This window comes from Macrobrachium rosenbergii, chromosome 25 (genome assembly GCF_040412425.1).
Source record: "Macrobrachium rosenbergii isolate ZJJX-2024 chromosome 25, ASM4041242v1, whole genome shotgun sequence".
NCBI classification, from domain to species: Eukaryota; Metazoa; Arthropoda; class Malacostraca; order Decapoda; family Palaemonidae; genus Macrobrachium; species Macrobrachium rosenbergii.
In genome coordinates, this window is record NC_089765.1 from 4925862 (window position 1) to 4935560 (window position 9699).

General features: G+C 38.5%; 1 pseudogene; it reads right to left on the minus strand.

Annotated features, from left to right (window-relative positions):
• The window catches only part of LOC136852287 (uncharacterized), a 61420-nt pseudogene extending 57227 nt beyond the window's left edge, over positions 1 to 4193 (minus strand).
• Between the last annotated feature and the right edge of the window lie 5506 nt (positions 4194 to 9699).

Sequence of the window (9699 nt, forward strand, 5' to 3'; positions counted from 1 at the left end):
TCATTGTATTATAATTTATGAACATTGTAATCAGGCACCATTTACATTCTGTTAATTTTTACATTCTTCAAATAATCAGCTGACTGCATTTTGCAGACATCACCACAGCCATTAGTTGGTACATAAAACAGATTTCTGAGATTTTTTTTTTCTGTAAATGATCAAAGCTGGGTTTAAAACTGCAACTTACTTTATTTCGAAATGCAGTAAATTACATGAAGTAAAGGTGTGATTTTGCCAGCATTGGATGTTACTTTAGCCTCTTCCAACCGTAAATTTAGAGGCATACTTTCATAACACTTTATTCTCCACTGCATGAAGGATGAATAAAGTTTTATTTTAAAGTCACCATCGAAAATTAGCAAACTTTTAACAAGTTGACAACTGTAACAACCCTTATTACATGTGTGTCCATTAAGGTTACTGGCATTGGCAAACAGCTGTTTCTCAATTCAAATGTCTATGTCAGTAATGAATTCTTAGACAAGTCACAAGGTTGTAAGCCTGATTTAATATATGAAGATTCACATTTGACTTGATGAACTTTTGTTTTTAGGCCTATTTATTACTTGAAAGCTAACTCAGATACAAATATACATTACCATTGGTAACTACTGAAACTGAGACAGGCATAGAAATCCTAACCTAGTGTAATCTACTGAAAACACATCTCGCACTAAACACGATGTAAATGATAAAATCATGTTTTTTGAAGAAATTTTAATGATTGCATGATGCACAAGATTGGATGATAAATGAGCATCTTTCTGTATGCTTTATATTTTTTAGATTCAGAATGCTTTTGTTGGAAATAAACTGTGCTTGTGTATTTACTAAGCAAATGTCAGTTCTGAAATTAAAAAAAAAATCCAAAAACTGAAACGTGGCACCACCCTCAGCTGCTCTAGAACTAATAGCAGCTCATTAGAAAAAAAAATTCCCAAATCATGGGAGCTGGCAGACCATGGGGCACCAGAATCAAGAGGTTGGGCTGTAGCATCAGAATACTCAAGAGGATAGTAATTTCACTATTGCATATGAGAGGTTTAGGGCACGGTGCCCTAACTTAAAGTAAGAGAGAGTTAGGTTAGGATGTATCGCTATTGAAATCTATCTTTGCGGATTATTTTTTGACCGAGATGGAAGCCAAAGCCAAAGCACATGTTCAAACAGTCCAGAGTAAGTTACTGTGGCACAGTGAAATGGGTCAGTGCGTGTTCTTTGTACATCAACAGAACAAGTGTCATTCTGAGAAGAAACAGACCATAAATCATCATAAATTTTTGAACTTCATTCTTAATGCTTATTCAGATATGGGTGTTGCATAAAGTGTGTATCACCACTTGGTGACAAAGCTAGCCTCAGCATTCAGCTAAAATGAGTGCTTTTTGCTGCACTTCTGATTCTGAATTAGCACAACAAATACACAGCAATAATAGTGATTTTTGTTGCATTTCCTTCACCAAAGCACACATGTCCGTTAGTCTATAACTGTTCCAAATTAAGTTTCCCCTAAATTATTCAAAAACTTATTTACATATAAATTAAATAAATATATGTACATATAAATTAAATAAATATGTCTAAAAACTGTATGTATATATACTATATACATACATACATATGTAAATGTAAAGGAGATGGCTGTATTTTTTTCAATGAATATAGAAAAGGGTACATATTATGCAGTACAAATGAGATTGAGAAATTACAGTACTGTACACAGACAATGTGAAATTTATCGTCTCTTGCTGCTTTATTTTCGTCACTGTGGGGTTGATACTAAACAGGGGAACTGCAGAACTTCCACTATGTTCTGGAATACAGAATTTAGTCCAAGGGCCAAGTCTTTTTTTTTTTTTTTTTTTTTTTAAACATTAGTTTATCCAGACCACTGAGTTGATATTAACTCTCCTAGGGCTGGCCCGAAGGATTAGACAAGCTATTTAAACTCTCTAAGAATTTAATTAAAACTAGCGACATATGTTAATCTAAGAACTAATTAACTTAATTAGGAATATATTATAGATTATTCTATGAATCTTATATTTTACCATATAAACGATTAAATTTAAGGAATTTTAAAGTATTAAAAAGTGAACATTTGTCATTTTCTGACAGTATATCTTTAAAGGAATATCTTCTAAATAAATTCTATATTTTGGACATACCTTTAAAATATGCTTTACTGTTATTTGTACATTACATATTTACTTTTACAGGTATAGGGGCATGGGGGTTACTCATCAGGTAACCATGTGTCAGTTTAGTGTGACCAATTCTTAGCGATGTAATCAACATTACTGAAAACCTCACGGCAATTCCGATAGGATGATGGCCCACCTACAGTTTCTTTTATTTCTCTAATTTATTGTTAAGACTGCTTTCCCTCCAGTTATTTTGCCATTTCTTTCTTAATCACCCTTTTTACTGTATCTATAAATCTTCTAATGGTAATAATTCTGCTGATATTGGGAATGTTCTAGCCTCTTTTTGCATAGGTGTCAACTTTTTTCATTGCCTTTAATCCTATGTGAGATGGTATCAACACAGAGTAACAGATATCTTTTGCATTTTCATTTCATGTAATGTATGTCTAATTTCATTTACAGTTTTATTATTTTGGAGTATAAGAGTTTATTGCATTTATTGAACTTGGTGAATCGCTAAAGATGGTTAAGGGCCAAGTGCTGGGACCTACGAGGGCATTCAGCACTGTAAGGGAAACTGACAGTAAGAAGGTTTGAAAGGTGTAGAGGGAGGAAAACCTCCAATTGCAATATGAAACAACTGTTTGGAGAAGGTGGTGGAAAGGAAGATGGAAGAGAATGTGAACGGAGGTACAGTAAAATGAATGAAAGGGGCTCCAGTGAAGGGCCAAAGGGACACTGCAAACAATCTCAAGTAATGCCTACAGTGCACCAAATGAAGTGCAACGGTGGCATGATCTCCCCTCTATGGAGCAAGCCGCAACCTCCCCCCCCCAAATAAAAGTAAAACAATGATGATAAATTTCTCATTACCTCAGCACATTTTACAGATTATCTCACCTATACTGCATTATATATACCATTTACTATTTAGCAAAAAAATACATTAATAAATGATAAATTTGATGGCCATCTTTATATATATATATTATATATGTATATATATACAAATTATATATAAAATGTATATATATATATATAAATTATACATATATATATATTATATACATAAAGCTAACCCCGTGCCAAAGCCATTGGCCCAGAATGCTGAAATGACGCAGACAAACTATACAACAGTCCTAGCTTAGGGTGAAAGAAGGCTGGTCAAAACTCCCGAAATTAGACCTACCCTATTTCTAACTGCCGCCTACCCGCCCCACAAATGACTAATAAACCCATTTTGTTACTGCGATCGCTGCTGCTGCTGCTGCTGCCCAACGAGGGTATAAATACCATTAGGAAAAGCCTCCTCTACCATTAGGAGCCTCGAGGGAATAGGCCCACTCGGCTACCCCATGCCGACGTCCTACGCAAGACACAGAGTCTCGAAGCTTAGACTAAGGGCTAGGAAACGTGACCGACCACTGCATGCTACCGGTACGTTATATCTTTTAAGCGTTTAGGTATATTTAAAAGCGTAGACCAGAGGAATCGACGCCACAGGCTACAGATCGACAATTCATGGCGACCGTCGTTGTTCGCCCGACCAGGACAGCCTCTCGTTCCCCCGACTCGAAATGGAACGAGCTCCTGCCGAACGACAAAACTGGAGCCTCCTTCACGAAATGCTCAACCGGGAGACCCGGAATCACGCCACAGCATTAACGACATGGAATGGTTCGGCAAACATACATGCTATGTACCACTGTCCCTTCCCGTCCCCCCCTAACCCACCCAAATCTCGGGCATTTCTGCTCAAACCTCCACAGGGGAAATTTGAGTGAGTCGTGTCACTCGACGCCTGGGAAATGTCCCAGGTGACAGACCTGAACATATGCAATGACATTTCGAACTAAGAATACAAACAAAGTAGAAGGTCTGGGCTTACTCTTCGCTTAAACCAAAATCCATGTTGAACGATGCAAATGGCGTCCCCTTGAGCCCGCTCGATTAAAACAGACAAATGACAAACTGGTTATATTACTACAATACTCTCAAAAGAAGCTTTAACGATGTTTTGGGATGTTAAAAGTATGAACTGCTGTTTACGCACAAGTAAAGAACCTCATAAGAAATTTATGGCCACAAATGCAGCATTTATTCTGTTCCACGAAGATAGACGTAAAATAAATTTTATTTCGCAGCGGGAAATTTGAACGTGTCCGCAAAATAGACCTGTTATAAACGAGCTACATATGATTACTTTCCTCAGTCCTGCTAGAAATTTCGCCTTCTGAATATTTTCATAGACGGCAAGTTATGACAAATTAACTTGACCAATAACCATACTCAAGAGCTTTAAGCATTTAACCAAGTATCTTCCTTCCATCCGCCGGCAACAAGCATGTTGCCATTTTCGTGATTTACCACATCACAAATTTCTTGACAAAACTTACTCCTTGATGAAAAAATGTTGTAAGTGTGTTTGTTTAAACTTGATTTTTAAAAATCTCCTTTTATAAAATCGAATTATGTGCTTAAACTTTGTGATCAAAAGTCCATTGACAAGTATTGTTGAGGCTGCTCCCAAACTCTTTGCTGTTATCGTACACTTACTTCCTGAAAATCTATTTTTGTTACGTAACACACGATCAACGATCATACATTATTAAGACAGAATTGGTACCCGCAGTCCACAGTCACATAATATTTGTTCGAAGAAAACTTATTAAAGCAAGTGTAACATTATCAAGAACTGCTAGGTTATTGGTGAAGACAGAGCTATATTAACCTGGCTGTTGTATTGATAGACGTTCCCTTTCCGAGATGCATGCATGGCTTCACCCACTACGCTTTGTTTAATGTCATGTCATAAGAGGACGATGTACTCCTCGGTTCCTTTTATGAGACTGGGGTAATTGAAATATAAGTGCACGAATGACAACCAATTCGTAAAATTAACAGGTTAGTCCGCTTACCAAATTTGAAAATTTTTTCAGCATAATGATATTTACCTTCTTCAAATTTCCATGAAAACTGTTACCCCCTATTTTCCTGCCAATCTCAGCTCTAGCCTCGAATACCTGTAAGGAAAATCTGAAAACAGCTAGACTTGTGTCTTGTAACATTATGCCAATGAAAAATTCTTATTCTGAGTTTTAGTACTGTTCTCTGCGTTTGATAATGTTAATTAGATTCTACATAGCTGTTCTGTATCCCACTACCTTGTTTCCCGATAGTGGTATTTGTTGTCTTCCCACCCTCTTACTGAGGTACTCCATAAATGAGATTCCAAAATACACCTCACTAAACATTTCCATTTCACTCTGCCTTATGAGGGGAAATAACCTAAACTTACCTTTTATGTTACCGGAAAAATGGAATAAATACTTCAGCATCCAAAGCATGATGAAAATGGGCATAATCGTGCCTCCTAAAAACTACTCTACGAATTATCACCCCCTCTTCCAGTTTGTGTGACATAACTACACGTTTCCCTAGCGATTCATTGTGAACAATCAAAATTATATTATTTGAATATTCCTGACATGTAAGCTTCTCTTTGATTTTTCTTGGAGTTGCTATTGCTTTCCTATATATCCACAACACTGGTCTTGCAGTTCCTTGTGCTGGCGAGGTCTTACCCTTGGTTATTTAAGTTCACGTTCCCGCCTGTGTTAAAAATCTTAAGAGCCTCCTATACAACGTCAACTTACTTCTGTCCACTCACTTCCATCTCTTTCGTTATATGAAATTGCAACTCATCCTTCCTCTAGCCAATGTTTAATCTTTATTTTAATTTTGAATCTTAATTTAAATTAAAATGTCAATTCTTTTAATTTTTTAAGTTTAATTTTTCTTGGAGATAAGGCACTACTCGAATTGCTAGACCTCTCTATAAAATTTAGTATTATATTTTTTTAATTATGATTACTACAGTTTTTTCAGTTGGAATGGATATATTGTCATTCATTTAATCATTGGCCTATACCGTTATTTTGCCTACATCCTATCTCTCTCTCTCTCTCTCTCTCTCTCTCTCTCTCTCTCTCTCTCTCTCTCTCTCTCCCCTCTCTCTCTCTCTCTCTCTCTCTCTCTCTCATCAACGTGAGGTGTTATTCTCTTTTTCACTGGCAATATGTAAGTAAATTGCAACAAAGGACAAGGAATGTTCTTAGTACAAACTTCTTATCAGCAACTCAACCCTTTCTTTCCTTCTTATTTTTTAAGGATTTGATTGTGTCAAGATTTTTTTTTATAACCTACAACATCTTCACAACTTCTGTCTTGTTTTACTCTGAAGTGGGCCTCTCATATTCTCCAAATTTCGTCTCCCCGTAGAAAAACTTTCTTAACCATTGCATCAGTCTTATCCCTTATCTTTAGCAAGGGGGTCGACACAGCGCGTTACCAAATAGCGCTACTCAAGGCAACGCTTGACAGAGCAAAGAAAGAAAGAAAAGCTTAACATCAACCTTATTCATTTTATCAGCTTCCTAATTTCCCTGCTACTCAGTCACCATAAGCTGACTGATAAAGAAATGGAAATATCTCGAGCACAAGCAAGTACTGAATGGTTATCAAAAAGAATAAGCCAGTGTCAGTGACAGCTCCACAATTCCTTACCCTTCTTGCTCCGTGCATTCAGAAAACACAGTGGGTCCATCATGTGGGATTCAATTCTAGCTGTTCAAGCCAACGGTTCCTCAGACCATAGTTGTGAGATCTATTACAAAGAATAAGGCACATGACTTGCAATTTCATATTATAAATCCAATTGCCTCCCTTACTGACCTAACAGAAGCTGAGTTTTGCTGTACCGAGCCTAAAAATCTCACTTGCGTACATTGGCATAGGGGCGTTCAAAAATCACGTAACCCTTTTTTTTTGGTAAACTTTCACGCCCCCCTACCTTGTCACGCCTCATAACACATGTCCAGACACCCCTAGAAAATTATGTAACATCAGCTAGCTTCCCCGCCCCACCGAATTAGTATTTTCCCCCCTTTTTTAATGCAATAATATATTAAAGTCTAGCCTAATACCTGGGAATTAACATCTTTGGGTTTTCTTAATACTTTTGTTATGATGTTAAAGAATCACAGATAAATTTCCAATGAAAATGTTCTCTTATGCCATGTTTAGAAGAGGATTAATTTAATTTGTGATATTTTTCTAAGTCATATAGAGAATGTCGGAGCTCAGAAAAGGGACGAGTTTGTAATATTATTCTGTCATGTAACCGAAGTACCAACAAGGGTTGAGTTTGTGATATTTTTTAAACATGTAATTTGCAAAAAAATTAAATACCATATTCTTAATATTTACTTAAATATAATACAAGTCAATAGCAGATTCTTTACTATCTCTCTTTTGTCCTTCCACATTTACATCTTTTCAGAAGAAGCAAAGGGAAAAAATCTGAGTATGTTATGTAATTTATGGCACCACTCTCCCCCCCACAGTCACCCTTATAATTTACCATTACCCCCTCCCCCCTAAGGCGTTGTGTAATTTCTGAATGGCCCTATATTGACAGTAGTTTGACATAATTGTCCTGATGCGTGAAGTGGTACTGAGCTTCTGCCTGTTATTTTCCCATTTTATGCACTTAAGCTAAAGTAACGTGCATGTTGTGTCTGTGTGTGTGTGTGCGTTTTTTAGCATAATTAAGCTGTACTTCCTACGTCATCATTTGAGTAAATACCCCCGTAGTCTCTTTCAAGGGAATAAAATTTTCAATTGAAAGCACCTGATGTGCTTATGTTGTCAAGCTTCAAGCTTCATTGCTGAACCCAGGTTTAGCTGCTAGATTCAGCAACCAATCATCGAACAACCTCGAAGTCACATGCTTATTAGTTAGTCCTTTACCTGTCACCAGGTTCCCATCCACATGCCCGGTCGACTTCCTGCAACAACATTTTTGCTTGCAGGTAACGGGAAAACGAGTCAGAACCTGGAAATGGAGCCTGGTGTTTCCAGACTCCTGTGTATGTCTTTCCTTGCACTGGTGACCTCTTAGTGCAACCAGGCATACTAGCATATGATTCTTGCATTAACGCCCTGGTGACTAAAGGACTAAAAACAATCATGACCTACCAACAATGGCCACTAATGGATTAATTATGGTCCTCAAGTTCTGGCTGCACTCTAGAAAGAGCACAAGGTTCTCCTTCACTAAGTTGCTAGACAGCCCTGGTGATTCACAGACTCACTACAGCCATGACAGATACAAAAGGCTACTAACAGACTAAATACAGCACTAAAAGCTCTGGCTTGCTTTCCCTCGAGAGCTTAAGGACATCCTTGGTAGATCCTGCAGACTTCATATCAACCCCATCACTTAATGGACACAGTAGGACCATGTCCAGCAATACAAAAACCCACCTATAGACTCAGCTCTCTCCTAAGAGCTTAAGATCATCCCCAGTAGCACAGCAGACCTAACATGGTTCTCACAAACAACCCCTGACACTAACAGACTCAGTATGGCCATGTTTACCACTATAAAAATGATCATGTAAGGCAAAGATCACAGGATTTCCACAGCAAACACGCATGAATCAACCTCTGTCTGCCTCCAGGAGCAAGACTTAGACAACAAGACGCAGGGCAGTATGCGCAGAAGTTCCCGTATATGCCATGAAAATAAGGGTGCCCCAGCCACGTCATGTATATATACCACCAAAGATTTAAGAAAGCGGCCAAGAGTTGAGCCCCAGATACAACTGGATAAAAACTGCAGGGTGGCTACCCAAAGAAATAACAGTGCATGCCCCAAATTCCACCAATTGTGCATCCTGCAGAAAGTTCCTGGTAGACACAGCCACCTTTAAGACTGCCAGAGGTTCCCAGACAGTGACCAAGTGGCCACCTATGGCTCCACACCAAAATACACCAACCAGCACCCTTCACCTGCCAGGGAAGAAATACCAGTAAGACTTCATCATTAACAACCCAGACACCTTTCTTATTGGCTCATTTCCTCAGGTCCTTTGGGTTGCTGGTGGATGTCACTCAATGTTGCCTACCGGACTTGACCCGTTTCCAGACAGCATCAATTACCAACAGCTCCAGGCAGCTGTCCATCTCTACTGTAGGCCCCACAGACCTATATCTCCTCCTACAGGAGGTCTCTGACATGTCCCGACCCAAACTCAAGCAAACCCCCAGGATACCAGCAAACCACGGCATACATCATCTATCATGAAAACGGGCCCTGGCTATTCAAAATTCTGCTGCCTACCCTCAGAAAAACTGTTTGTCACAAAGAACTTCAAGGAAATGGAATTGATGGGGCTCTGCCAGGTCTCCAGCACTTAGGCCTCACCACTCCATATGGTGAAGAAAATGGAAAGTTCTTGGTGTCCCTACAGAGACTACAGGCAACTCAACCTACAAACAAACCCCAACCACAACTTACTCCCCAACATGGCAGACACCACCTCTACCCCCATGGGGCTAGAATATTCTCCAAGTTCACCTAATGAGGGGTACATCAAAGTTATGGTTCACCATAAAAAGCCCTAGGAGAGCTGTTAATCAGCTCAGTGGTCTGGTTAAACTAAGATATACTTAACTACTAATCAACATTCTGCCTCCAGATCTC